The sequence below is a fragment of the Agrilus planipennis genome, unplaced genomic scaffold, assembly GCF_000699045.2.
Source record: "Agrilus planipennis isolate EAB-ADULT unplaced genomic scaffold, Apla_2.0 scaffold21, whole genome shotgun sequence".
In the NCBI taxonomy this organism is placed as follows: domain Eukaryota; kingdom Metazoa; phylum Arthropoda; class Insecta; order Coleoptera; family Buprestidae; genus Agrilus; species Agrilus planipennis.
In genome coordinates this window covers 1301559-1317110 of record NW_020439030.1, presented here as the reverse complement: position 1 = coordinate 1317110, position 15552 = coordinate 1301559, and the positions used below count along the sequence as shown (strand labels likewise).

The following is a 15552-nucleotide window of genomic DNA, read 5'->3' as shown; positions in this document are numbered from 1 at the left end:
TGTAACCTTAATACAAATAGCATTTGAAATTTTCAATTACTACATAAAGAAATGACCTTTGCCTACATATAAAATTGTCCTAAAATATTCCATCCTACAGCATAACAATGGCAATGCCATAAGTACCTATTAAATGTATTATTTCATATTTATAATAAATTGAATCAAAAGTAGCATGTCAATGCGAAAAGTGCTGATAACGTAAGCATCGAATTTTTTATCATCAAGATGTATTTTTTCATTATCAATAATATTCAACGTGGTTGCTAAGCGCCATACTTATCACTGTTTATATCTAGTTAATATATGCAACTAAAAAAAAATCTCATCATACATTGTATTGCAATAAAAAAAATAAAATTTCCTTTTCCATCTAACGGGGACGTTATTTGGTACCCATTAATAAAGTATTTACTATTTAAAGCAATTGGGTAGCCAATAAGTCTGCAAAAACGTGATGGCTTAGAACTTGAAGTGTGTAGATACTATTCAATGAGACTGTCAAATCAATCAATGTATCTAATTAAGTATTGTCTGCTTATGATATGATTTGTCTCGAAATCATGTCGAACAAGAAATAGGAAATTATATAAAAAATTTTATTAGTTCATCAAAATTGTGCATTCTAATTCCACTTGATCACTTTAATCAACTATTAGCCTATGAAATAAAATAAAATTTTAATTGATTGTTTTGTTTGGTTTAACTTCTTAATTCAATTATTTCAAAAAAAAACAAAAATGCTACTGATTTGTCTTTGTTAACTGTCATTTCTCAAAGTCAAAATAGTAGTGTTATAATTATTATTTCGTTAGTGTCAATATATCATCAAAAAATATTAAGTCAAGCAATGAAATCAGTTTTGGAGGTTTTATATAATTTTGATAAACATACGAAAAGATACAAAAAATTAAATTAGTAGATACTCATAGTTGTAGTAAGACAAACTAATCTTTATAATTTCAAAATAAATTGCAAATAAATAACGAAAAAATGTTACGTGTTCTTCTGTTACTTCATTAATTATTAAAAACGATATATATATTATAACAACTTTCTGAACAATTTATACATAATCATNAAATATTTTTGAAAAGTATTTCAAATACAAGAACAAATACTGAGAGTATTTGAGTAGAATATTTTCAATACTTGAATAAGTACTTTACAAGTATGCTTACCTGGTATAAGACATTAAGAGTAGACAGAGAACTAATGAATTTTTTTGATCTCGTATCTATCTTTATACATATATAGCTACCTATATACTCGATTTTGGATTTTTTTTATATGGAGCAAGCCAGTTTGCACGTGATAGCAGCTGGTTAAAGTGGTTATTTGTTCATAAGTAAGACAATAAAAATGATCGCTTTCGTTCACACCTATTTTTAACTGTTTTTATTCATTTTTAATGACACATTGTTTTTAAAAAATTCTCTTCGCGAAAGTAATTCAATTTTAAAACAATGATATGTACCTACTTATAGTTATTTTTTATGCTCCAAATTTTTTATTTTTATTTAAAAACTTTACAACTAACAAAGGTAACGCCGCCATTGTTCTACTTAATCAACCGTACTCATCTGTGCATACAAATAAAGTTGAAGTATCTGTCTGTACCTAATATCAAAGTAATCGTTTTTTTTTATGCTCATATAGTTAATTGAATGGTATTATGATCCCTAAAACACGGTTTATCTGACTGGCATGAAGAGAGATTGTCATATTCCTTCTAACATTCTAATTTTATTGCAAAATTATTTCCAATCGAGCAAATTTACTTCAAATTTTGGCATTTTTTCACAAATTCATTTAGCGTTGTATACAATTCCTAGGAAATGTATACCACTGCAAGGCTATTTAGGAAATGTATAAAATATTTTTTCAAATTGTTTTAATACATACATATGCTGGGAAATGTATACATTTCCTAGAAATTGTATGAAATTCCGATATAGTACTAGGAAATGTATAAAACTAATGTTTTCTGTGAATAAAATACTCTAACATATCAGCAGGGGCATTAAATAAATTCTAATTTGTCTTAATCTATCTAACCAAAAAATGACGTCAATATTTTATACATTTCCTAGACAGTAGATTGAAGATTCGGGCAAATGGGAGGAGCCTAAAAGCATGGCGCCGATTAGGGAAAATTTATCGTAATTCCTATAGTGTACCGTGCAATTTCCAAGTTTTTAAATTACGATAAAATGATAAGTATTGACACAATATGTGATTGGGCTGACACAAAGCCTCGGAAAGGAAATTTCGTTGAAGGTGAGCGTGTTTTTAATGCCAATCACATTATAAAATTCGGAAATAACAAATCCGGAAGCTAGCCTTCAAATTCCGTCAAGTTTACTGCCTACTTTTTACAAACTTCGGATTTAAAAAGTGATTCACGTTATATAATTGGTGAGGTGATTCTGGGTGATTTAAGCAATATCATATCAATGACTTGCACGTGCAAAGCCGATTTAAGAGAACGTTGCAAACACATTATTGCAACTTTGTTGTATTGCAGCAGGTAGGTTCTTAACCTCAAAATACTTATATCGTATCATTAGAATTGTGTTAAATCAATTACACAGGAATAAATAATTTCTCACTTTATAATTTTAGTATGATTCTAGTTTTAAATATTAAGGTTATGGCTGATGGTAAATACTTGCTGAAATATAATCATGTGCATTAAAATGACGTGAACAAATTTTTATTCCGGAATTCACTTCTTTGATACCTACTGCTTTCATCCAAGCTTCTATTAGTTTACTTTTTTCTCTAATTTTCCGAATATATTTTTTACATATATAAAACGGTTAGTTTTTATTGGAAAGTAGTTAATGTAGGTGAAGAGTGAAGATCTATGTCTGAAGTGCTATTGCAGCTTTTCACTGAACATATTAACTTTTTATTTGATTTAACTTTAGAAGAAAACTTCGTCGACTCCATCATCAAAAAAATTTTTACTTTTTTAACGTGTTTTATTATTTTAATAAACAATTTTACAATTTACGTGCACAGTTCCTATGTAAATTTTTCCCTCATTTGAATTGTAAATTTTGCCACCAGATGGTATATGCCCATATGACGGATCCCAATAGGGCCGTGGTTTAAGTGAACTGTTGTGTCCAGACGTTTCGTCAGCTACTGCGGCTGACATCCTCAGTGGTAGTGCTGCATTGGGTCCGGGCCCAGTCGCTGTCGAGACTTCGAGATATAATCTACGTTCACGTTGTCAACGCAGCACTACCACTGAGGATGTCAACCACAGTAGCTGACGAAACGTCTGGACAGAATAGTTCACTTAGATCACGGCCCTATAGTCCGAATCTTCATTCTACTATGAATTCCGGCCGTGAAAGCATTTGTTCTTATATTTCCTAGATAGCCTCGGAATTATATACATTTCCTAGGAATTATAGACAATTCCTAGATTTCATACATTTTCGGTAACAGATAGGCAGTATACACTTTCATAATAAATAATTAATACCCATATCCTTATTGTTTAAAATATTTTAACTCTACAGTACGGTAGTTACTGACCAAACATATTATTCATTTATATAATACGATATATGTATGCCCTATGTATTTCTAGCAAAACAGAACCTAAATCTTTTATTTTTTGTTAACAAAGGTAGTCATTCTGTTTGTACTTGTTACTCATTATTCTGTATAAATTTGAAAACAAACAATTTACTAAGACATCATGACGTCCTTCTGTTTTATTAGTTAGTAAGAAGCGCCTAATTTGCTTATGATAACTGTTTCAACAAATATTTTCAACTTGCCTATTTTTATTTCATAATTCCCATAATTAAGTTTAGTCAAAGTTTAAATCTACTTAAACATGTTTGTGAAATAAAATTTTAGCAGCAATGTACATAGGTAATTTAATTTAGGTGTATTTCTTATGATAATCTTTGGCCGACCCTGGTATCTCATTATTAAAGAGCCCCGCCAGATTTTTACGGAAAATGACCCTCTGTGAAACTTTCTGGTACTTCTCGCAGCTGCATACAACTGTAAAGTATTGTAGCGAGCACGAGCGTGTTTGTGTGTGATCGGGCATACGTATGTGTGAGCGGCTTATCGATTCGTCGACTAGCCGCGGGCGCCTTTCTTCATGTGTGCCGTATTTGTAAACGTGTGTGTCGTACCTGCGTTCCGGGAAAGCAATTAAGCAGTTCAAAGAAAAAGAAACTTTTCCGGACGGCTCGAGAAGGTTCCCGAAAGGAAGCAGGGGAGTATTTAAAGGAAGAGACGATAGCCGAAGGGGGCAGAAATAAATTGACCGTTGCAGAAGTGAATCAAGAAATAAATTGACAGTGATAGAAATGAAATAAATAGCGCAGTGAATAGTGATACAGTAAAAGTAGTATAAATAAATAGAGTATTTCATCACTTAAGTTAGCAATAATTTAGTATTTAGTGTTTTTAAGTCCTTTAATAACAATTAGTGTACAAACAGTATTTGTCGTTGTGAGTCTTAAAAGTTAATTTGTTAAACCCACGAACATTATAATATATATTCTGTATTAATGTCTGATTACACCTCTGAGTACACCAACTTTACCCAAAAGTACAGTAAGATAGATGTACTATACACTTTTGCAGAGTGCATTACCATTCCTAGTCTAAAACCATAACATATCCATAGTATCCGAAACACATAGGTATAATTCATCAACATTTGCATATATTCTTGAAAGTATTGAATATGTATAATAGGTGTAATTGTGCCTTGAAAGTCCTTTGTAACTTTAAGAGACCAAATAACAAAAAGATGTGTTTTTACGACCTTGCTTCCATTGAGGCTTTTGCTTTACACATCGAAAACTACCAGAATCCGAAGTTTCAAAGAATTTGACTGAGAGCTATTTTCCGTAAGGATCTAACGGAGTCCTTTCTAGTTTACTCTACACATTGGCTTCCTATTGCAGTCATCATCATAAGGTCATCAATTGGTTGGTCACGCACCTCCACTCTTTCCTATGCTGAGCTAATTTTCGCATTTCCCTAAAACTAGAAGAACCTACATCCTTAACTATTGCGAAAAATAATCTAATTTAGGTCTACCCCTCTAATACGTCCCTGACTAGACCTTCATGCCTTAGAAAGTGTCCTACTAACCTATCTCGCCTATTTCTTATTGACTTCCATAGAGTCCTCTGTTCTCCTATTCCTTCTAAAACCTCTTCATTTCTAACATTCTCTATCCACGGTATCCTCATCATTCGCCAGTAACACCACATTTCGAACGCTTTTAACCTTTCGTTTTTCGCAACGTCCACCGTCGATGTTTCGCACCCGTATAATCTCACGCTTCAAACATACACCTTAAATAATCTTTTTCGAATTTCTGAATTAACCGATCGCTAGCATAGAAGTTACTTCTTTCTATTGAAGGGGACTCGACCCTGTGCTATCCTCTGCTTTATATCCCTACTACTCCTTCCGTCATGACTTATCTGACTTCCTAAATACCAAAAATCCGCCAATTCTTCTCATTTTTCGTCTGTTTTTAAAAATCGTGTTATTCTATAAAAGTCACCATTTTTCCAAATGCCAATACCTATCGTATTAATTTTTGAGTAATTAAGTCGGAATGGGTGAGCGTGTCTGACATGATCCTGGTTTCTATGGATAGGATTTTAAACTTGTAAAAACAAGCAAAATAAGATCAGCGCTTTCAATGCTACTATTTATTTCCGCTAATACCGGAAATTCTATAGTAAACATACATTGTTAATTTAAGTGCGAATTATTATTATTAAATACGTACGTATACCATATTAAAATACCGCTATATTCCTTTTGCTTTCACATAAGTTTAAATAAAAAAAATAATTAAATTATACATAAATACTCTATCAATTATTACTTTCTTTAACCACTGATCACTAATCACATTACTACATTTAACAGGTGGTTAAATTGTTTCATTTTATGAAACAACAAAATAATCCGCATATAAGACAAAAAAAATTGTCTTATAAGGTGAAAATCAAAGAGAAAGTNTATAAAAAAAATGTAACAGTTGAAGTATCCATATCTTTTCCCATTCACATTTTAATTGTGACTTTACAATATAATATTCTTACCTTTTGCTTAATATTGCATAATAGACACGTAGACAGACAAACGGACGAACAGGCCACAACTATAACTGAGAAAATGAAGATTTATTGATAAATCCCCGTGTTACTTGCATATTGTCTTCATTTTGTAGTTGGGAATTTCTTTGTACGTTGTTCATATTATAATAAATTAGCTAAATAAAAATGCAAATAATGTGCAGTAATGCTCGACAACTGTAAAGCAAACATTAATGAATACTAAATACACAAAAGTGTAATAATGTGTTGAAAAGACCCTATCATGAATAATTCTATTGACTGCATTAGTAAGTGCTGTTTCTAGACCTACCAAATATTAACCCTTTAGTTGTTTTAAGAAAAACAAATCGACCAGTCATTATCATCATCAGTATCATCTTCAGCTTGAAGATTGGTTAGACACGCACCTCCAATTATTCGGACCTAAAGTGAATTTTCGCATTTTCGAAAACTGGAACAACAGTTATACGATCTAGGCTATTTCTACCTCTCTTAACTCCTCCTTTTAGGGTTCCTTACGTCCGAATGAAAAACTGAACCCTAATAGGATCACTTACGTGTCTGTCTGTCCGTTTTTGCTTCATAGATCCCTCTGTTCTTCTACTCTTTTTAATATCTCAACATTTCTAACTTATTCTACCTTCGGTATTTTTTACATCCGCTTACAATAGTGTTACAACACATCTCTGTTTTCGCTTCCGCAATTACGAAAGTTCCGCATACATTTTCACATCCGCTTGTGTATCTGGTTCCGCATTTTTATAACAGAAGCTTATCGGAACTTCATCATCATAAGGTCGTCAGTCCTAAGACTGGTTGGACACGTACCTCCACTCTTTCCTATCCTGAGCTAAACTTCGCATTTTCCTAAAACTAGAACAGGCCACATCCTTAACTATTTGCGAAGAGTAATCTAATCTGGGTCTACTTCTACCTCTCCTAACTCCTGTTTCTGCCTCTAATATGTCTCTGACTAGACCTTCATGCCTAAGAAGGTGTCCTACCAACCTATCTCGCCTATTTTTTATTGACTTCCATAGAGTCCTCTGTTCTCCTATTCTTTCCAATACCTCTTCATTTCTAACCTTTTCTACCCACGATATCCTCATCATCCGCCTATAACACCACATTTCGAACGCTTCTAACCTTTTCTTTTCCGCCGCTCCCACTGTCCATGTTTCGCACCCGTACAACGCCGTGCTCCAAACATACACCTTTAACAACCTTTTTCGAATTTCTAAATTAACCGTTCGCGAGCATAGAAGTGACTTCTTTTTATTAAAGGCGACACGACCCTGCGCTATCCTCTGCTTTATATCCCTACTACTCCTTCCATCCTCACTTATCTGACTTCCTAGGTATCTAAAATCAGCCACTTCTTCTAATTTTTCGTCTCCTATCTTTATATTCGCTCTTTCCCTACTTTTTCTTCCCTTGCATATCAGTATTTTAGTTTTACTTTTATTTATTTTCATACAGTACTGATCTGTCAGTACCGCTTCCATTTTATTTAAAGCTATCTCTAGGTCCTCCTTGCTAGATGCTAATACTGCTATATCATCTGCAAATCTAAGCATACTAATCTTTTGCCCTTGCACATCTATCCCTACAGTTGTACTGTCTTTAATGATGTTGATGGCGTCTTCGATGTATAGATTAAAAAGTAGCGGTGACAGTGTGCATCCCTGTCTGACTCCCTTCCTAATATTTACTTCTCTACGATGCATCCCTAGCTCTATAACTGCCTGTTGCTCTTTATACAAACTAAGTATCACTCTTCCATCTTTGTAACTCATCCCTACATTTTTAAGTATATTTAACATCTTTTCCCATTTAACATTGTCAAAAGCTTTCTCTATATCTACAAATCCTATGTACGCACTCTTTCCTTTTTCTATCGTTTTCTCTATTGTTACCCGTAAAGCTAGAATGACCTCCCGCGTTCCTCTGTTTCTTCTAAACCCAAATTGATCTTCCCCTAATAGTTTTTCCGCCCTTTTTTTCATCCTCCTCTGTACAATTCTAGTTAAGATTTTTGACGCATGGGAAGTTAAGCTAATTTTTTGAAATTTCTCACACCTATCCGCGCCCCTCTTCTTAGGTAATGTTACTACTACGTTCCGTTTATAATCCTCTGGGACTTCCCCGTTTCGTAAAAGTAACTAACTAGCTTAAACATACGATCTCTAACCTCTTGTCCTGCATGTTTTAGAATTTCCCCCTGTATCCCATCTACACCTGGCGCCTTATTATTCTTTAAATTTTTTAAGGCTACATCGAACTCTTCTCTCATTATGGGATAACCAAGTTCATCTATTTCTACACTATCTTCCTTCTCTAACATATCTCCTAACTCAGGGCTGGAATCTTATTTCTCATGTAAATCAATATATCGGAACAATGAAACAAATCGTAAAAATTTATTACTTTTATTTATCGGCTGAACTTGACCGTTCTCAAAACACAATTTAAACGGAATTGCTCATTGCAAAGCTGCATCTCGGACAAAGTCACCACTAATGAAAAGTCTTCGTATATAAAGTTCTTATAAAAAAAATGTAACAGTTGAAGTATCCATATCTTTTCCCATTCACATTTTAATTGTGACTTTACAATATAATATTCTTACCTTTTGCTTAATATTGCATAATAGACACGTAGACAGACAAACGGACGAACAGGCCACAACTATAACTGAGAAAATGAAGATTTATTGATAAATAAAAAATATTTCGATCATAAAAGCACTTGTCCGCGAAATGGTTCATATCATTTTCGTTCATATGTAGTTTTACTTTAATTTTCTTGTAAGATAAAATTAATTGTCACTTGACGCCCTTTGTGAGTGCGTAAGCCGACAAAGTGTTGGACGATAAGTAATTGTTTTCGATAAAATTTACTTCTTTATTCATATTTTTCAGAAATCGTTAATAAGATTAAAGCAAATATTATTAAATTGTATCTCAACAGGACATCTATATTGTGAAATTTACGGCATATGTCGGCAATAATAATGACTTGAATAATATCTTTAGACCGCAAGTACCTATATGTCTATTGAAAAATGAATGTTCAAAACTTACAAATAATACCAAGTGTTTTCATTTTATTTAACTTATTTAAACATGTTTCACCGAGCCGAGCCAGAATTCCGTTACATTAATATGAAACGTATGGTTTAAAATAAAAATTGAAGAAAAAGAAATGCGGGTCGTACTCACGCACCGAGGGTTCTGTACAACCTTATAGGCATGTAAACAGTTATTAAGTAACGAGAATCGAATCTGGAAAATTTTTCCTGTTTTTCCGGGTATGTTTTAACTTTCCTCTTCAAAATTAATCCCAAAACATATAATTGCAATGTTACAATTAAAAATATATTCTTTTTGTGATGTAACTACCAATTTACAGTTCCTATAAGGCATTGCTTCTTGCTAAACAGGAGGGGTAGAGGTAGACCTAGATTAGATTTAAGGATGTGGATTGTTCTAGTTTTAGGGAAATGCGAAGTTTAGCTCAGGGTAGGAAAGAGTGGAGGTACGTGTCCAACCAGTCTTAGGACTGATGACCTTATGATGATGATGTACAAAACTCTAAAAAGTGTTAAGAAAAAAGTACCTAAGCAGATTGGTACTCCCATTTTGAGCATTTAGCGATCAAGTACACAGGCCAACAATTTTTAAACTAATTTATCTTATGTGTTTTTTAGTGCTGAAATCGTATTCGATATCAGTTTTTTTTATCACCAACAATTTTCCCACAATATGACATTGTGCAAAAAATGGGGAAAATTTTGATAATTAAAAATTAAAAAATTTAGTTCTTAATAAAGTTAAAATTTTCTCTTACAAATAATAGATTACTAAATATTAGATACATGTTTTTTTGTATTTTCTCTCTCTTCTCTTTGTAAAGTTTCTTGCATAGCTTTTTTCCTGATGCGAAGAATTTTGTTGCTCTCTGTTAAGTGTTCAACAGTAATCACCCATCACGTTTACATTCCACCTTCCTTGGTATCGTTTCTCCATTTCTTTGATGTCCTGATGAACCGTTCCCCTTGCTCTTCACTGACATCATCTAAGTTTGTAGGAAAAAGATCAAGATGGTTGTGCAAAAAGTGAACTTTAAGGCTCATCAGACAACCAAGATTTTTAAAATTGTTTATCATGTTAGATATGATAAGTTCATAGTTAGGATCTTTTAAATTGCCCAAAAACTTCGTCACAACTTCTCTAAATGATATCCAAGCCTTTTTTTCCTTTGTACTCGTTGTTGCTTCGGAGNAGAACTTGATTCTGATAGACTTAATCAAAAAGATACTATCAAATTTGGAGAAATTGTTCACCAGCCTCCCACACTAACCCTTCCAAGAAAGGTTGAAAGTTTAGGTTGTGCCTCAAGGGTAAGAAAAACAGTAGAAATGTCTTTACATTTTATAAATAATTCCAATCTAAATTTCAGCCTGGCAAGAAAGATTTGCTACTAAAATCCATGATAGAAAATAATAATAAAGTTGAAAATACAAGTAAAAATATTGAAAGTAAATTTAATCCACTGAAGAAAACGATAAATAAAGTAATTAATAAAAAGGGCAAAAGAAAAGATTTACCAGTTGCACTCAGAAGACAGTTAGACCAACAGCAAAAGGAAGTGATTAATGCCTATAAAAACCTCAAAAAACAAAGACTAAATAGATGACTGTATATCAAGTGATATTTAATTAATAATGTTTTTAAAGACAAGATTTGAAAAATATATTTTCGTTTTTTGTTTAAATTGGTAGTTTTTTTTACAAAAGAAAATGTAAAACTTCAAAATTACAGATAATTTATGTGGAATAAAGTTTATAGCAATCAATGTAGAAAATTATATTTATTTTTTAAATGTTCAGCATAATTTAATTTGTTATACATTTTGGTTAATAAAATTTACTTTTATTTAATATTGAAATGTGAGAAAATGGAGGGTGATACGACTTTTTCGTTATTCTTTTCGGAATCAGCACACCAAATTACATAGAAATTAGTTAAAATTATTAAAAAAGTTTTTTTCGCCGTTGGCCTGTGGTACCTACGTTATTTTCTAATTAAATAACAAATTTGTTTTTAAAAAGTATATCAGACTAAACTCACGAACTATTACGTATATCGGTATTACGTAGGCACCTACATGCGTGATTTACAACAAAAACTATTGTTGAAACTGTTTCCCATTCGGTTTTGCATATTAGTAAATCAATATCGTTCATTAAGAAATAACCGTTGATAATTTGCGTACTGTTCAATAATTTTTTTACGAAATTTGCGACGGTTTAAATCATTTCTATTCATAGAAATATATGAGTAATAATAATGATTAAAAATCCATACCACAACAAGCATTTCAAGATGCTTGAGAAAGTTGCACCCAATACAATTAACGTTTACGAATAAACACGTTTTTATGGACGAAATTTGAAACACTTATTTAGGAGAAAATGTAAAAATTTAATTGGCTTCTGTATTTTTATTTGTGTTTCAAGATGTATGGAAAGTTTCAAAACGATCAGATGTCTCGTTTTCATAGGAAGAATGGTGAAAATTTATCAAATTGATATTAGTTTCCAACAATGTGGAATTACAAAACTTTTGTTTTTACATAAAATTATTGTATTTTTTGTTAATATGCGGGTATATATACGTATGGCAATAAAAATTCTCTGGTTTAAATTCAGATCGATATCTCTAGGAGGTCATTAAACATTTCTGATAGATCACCAGGCCCAAAAAAATACAGTTACAATTACTTTACGAAAACAACTCTCTTGAAGCGACAAAATCTCAACAAAAAGATCTAGTTTTCACGGACAATTCAATAGTTGTCTGTCATCGACTTTAACTATTCTATTAATAAGTAGAAAAAATGACTTTAATTCAAATTGTTTTTCTAAAATACATATTAGATAGGTACTTCTATGAAAGCATTAAATGAATTTATATTTTGTTACATAAACTTCAATCTGTGGTTGATTATTATTTCTATTCATTTTATAGTTCTTGTCATTTATTTTGTTGTATTTGTTACTTCATATTTTTATGATATACAAACGACGGTAATGGTTTCAACCAAATAAGAAACTTTTGCAAAACCCAGTTATTGACACATATGTCTCAGTTTATGTCTATGCAAATGTTAAACAAGAAAACCATTTAATGCAATAAACAAGAAACTTTTCGAAAGTTTCTGTTACAATTTTAAAAAGCAAATAAATTGTTTGACTAGCTGTTACCTATGACTTCGCCCGCGTGGAATTCGATTATATATCAAATCCTCATTTTACACTTTTAGGGGTGGTATTTTCAAAATTCATTTTATAGTAGGTAGTAGTCTTGTCAAGAACCTTAGTGTAAAATTTTAATGTTCCTCACTCAGCAGTTTGAGACATGTCTTGATCGATATATCAAACTTTGAACATTTTTTTTACTCTTTTAAGGATTGAATTTTTAAAAAAATATTTCTTAGTGCTCACCCCGTTGTAAAAGGACTAACTGCTCAAAATTTCAAGTATGTAGACCGATTGTTTGTTATTATTTTGGCTATGGAACAGTAATTGAACCACCTTTTCTTGGCAAAACCTAATCTCAACAATAAAAAAATAAATTGGCTATAATTTTATCTTTAAGATCCCTGGCACTTAATTGTTTACACTCTCGAAACCCCTAGGACCCTAGCACGGAACACAATTTAGGAACCACTGTTCTAGACCCAGGTGTTAGGGGTGTGTGTTGATTTATCAGTTAGACACTTTAATCCTTTAACACTACCTATCCTTTTCGATCTTCCATATCCTCGCAACAAATTAGCAGACAATAAATTAAACATCTCGAAGTAATGATCGAATAGGTACTAAAATGATTCTCTCAACTTTTAATGCTACTCAGAAAGGGTCAGTTTATGAGGTAGAGGAACGATGTTCTCGAATTTGTAAAAAAAAAAAGAAAAATTTGTTCTTAAACGAATTATTAAAGAAAAACTTAAGCATCAGAGTGATGAGCAAAACCAAGACTTAATACGCCAGGCCAAGACCAAGACTAGAAGCATTTGAGCAAGACCAAAATCGAATAAGTGAGACCAAATCAATACCAAGAGTGGGGCAGTTTGGTCTTTGAAACCTAAAGTATTACAATAAATTTAATGTTAAACTTTATTAAACATTTTTGTCGACATTTCAATAATCTTGATTACACCTCTTATCGCCTTGATAAAATAATTTTACTTACCAATTTATGCAACAATGAACTGACAAAACTGAACTGAAAATGTAGTCGTGTATCACTTCATCAATTTAGTAATCACTTGCTGACGCTGTCTTATTAAACTAGTTCGCACGTTAACAGTAGGTAATACCTAAGTCAGATGTAAAGTAACATGTTGACAGCAACGATTCATGGAAAATAAAGTAAAATCCGAACGTATTTAGCTTAAATCAATGCCGAGCTAATTTATTAGAAATTACCGTGGTCTCGCGAAGTCTTCGTAAACTATGTAAACATATTTACACATGTATGCGTATGTACATGTACCTAATGATAAACAAGACACGTATTTTTTGTGTCATAGTGCGTTAAAGTATGTTTTTTAATTTTTACTGTATTTTTTCAACGACCTTCTCTGACGCAATGCATTTAGGTAGTTATTGTTCGAAATTGGCGGAAACAAGAAATTATTACGGCTGTGTAGAATTATCCTCTCTCTCCGTTTTTGCAATTTATTCGATCATGTGAACAACTGTAGTGGTGCAGGTACGGCATCAAGTTCTTGGATTAAATATTAATAACAGTTCGTTCCGGCTTCTCACAAGTATCAGGTAAAATATTTATCCACGTTATTGTACCCCTAACTAGGGTTTAATTCTCAATATACAATTAAATAGGTTTATATCTTACTAGGTTTTAACAACGGTTTTGCTCGCGTTGTTTTTCATATTTGACTTTTTAGCGCCCCTTACTAACTGGCGCTCCTGTCACTCTACCCCTGGGCTGACGCTGCAAGGAGAAAACTAAAGTTTTATGACAACGCAAAAATTGCAATCTTCGATTGTAAATGACTGAATTTGCCGTAGAAATACTAGAATTTATTAGCTAACTTGTAATAATCTCAATTTTAACATATAGGTACTCTTGATATTACAAAGCTTCCAGGAAACTTTTTGATACTTTCATAGTTTTCTTTCAAATGTACAGAATGAGCGACTGAAAAATATGGAAATTCATTTCCGTTTGTAAAAAAAACTGCTTTCAGGCTATGTTTCGAGCTGATAATAAATAAACACAAGTCACTGGAACACAGGGCATTCCAATTCCTTGAAACAAACCTCTTACGTTGTTACAATAGCAAAGTTACGACCTCTTTATTTTTTCGAGGTATTTTTAAATGTGCCAGAACTATTTAAGGCTTTTTTTTTACAGATGACTAGCGACCCGCCCCAGCTACTACTACTAAATATATTTTCTTTTTGTTTAGATTATTCTCGAGGAGGAAAAATCTTCAAAAGACACCACCTAAATATACTACAGAATGTCTTTATATACAACATTCACAGCTTTTTTCTCATTAGATAATACAATTTGTATTTTAAGTCTGTAATATCTTCGAAAATATTAATTTAAATTACATGCTGTAAAGAGTCATATTGATCTATATTAAATGCACAATGTATTTAAAAGTATGTACTTAATTGGATAAGGATTAATGCTGTATTGCTTAAAATCGCTTCGTAAATAAGTCATTATTTCTCGTAAAAAGTAAAGGATAAAAAATGGTTATTGTGGTTTATCCCTAAGAGATAGGCATATATCATCCCGGACTTTTTTGTAGACCTTTTTAAGGTGTACAATACTGTAGTATATTATTTTGATCTATCTCGTAGGATTCAGCCAGCGTTTGCAATGTATGCGCAAAAAAAATGTGTTTATTTACGACATCACATTAGAAACCTCTAAAATTATCAGTGTTTCTCTACTATATTATGCATGTATTATACATATAAACCTTCCTCTTGAATTACTGTATCTATTAAAAAAACTGCATTAAAATGCGTTACGTAGTTTTAAAGATCTAAGCATACATGGAGGACAGACAGTTACATAGCAACTCGCGTGAAACGAACTTACCCTACCGTGCGTAAAGAAGTTTCACTTCAAAAAATTAAAACAAAATTATCAAAATCAGAAGGTGTAGGTATAAAGAGTACAATTACAAAACATATGACTACGCTTTTCCTCTACAAACAAAACTATCAAAATCTGGCAAACGGACTATAAAAAATATAAGTTATAAGTTCAAAAGGGAGGATATACAGCACCATTACAAATCTGACTACACATTTTAACAAACAAATTGCGATTAAATTAGAAGTTGTAACACTTGCAATCTTTAATTTCAT

General features: G+C 32.1%; 1 protein-coding gene across 3 annotated transcripts in view; it reads right to left on the bottom strand.

The window, feature by feature from the left end:
• Window positions 1–13727, bottom strand: part of LOC108740832 (sodium-independent sulfate anion transporter) — a 29272-nt gene extending 15545 nt beyond the window's left edge. Inside the window, exon 1 of one of the 3 annotated variants that reach the window (XM_018475325.1) lies at window positions 13388–13727. The gene's annotated coding sequence lies outside the window, so the exon portion shown is untranslated. Of the gene's footprint in view, window positions 1–1181; window positions 1285–6113; window positions 6188–13387 lie in introns of those variants that run through there. The other 2 variants (XM_025976551.1, XM_025976550.1) reach the window with 2 other exon arrangements.
• Window positions 13728–15552: the final 1825 nt, after the last annotated feature.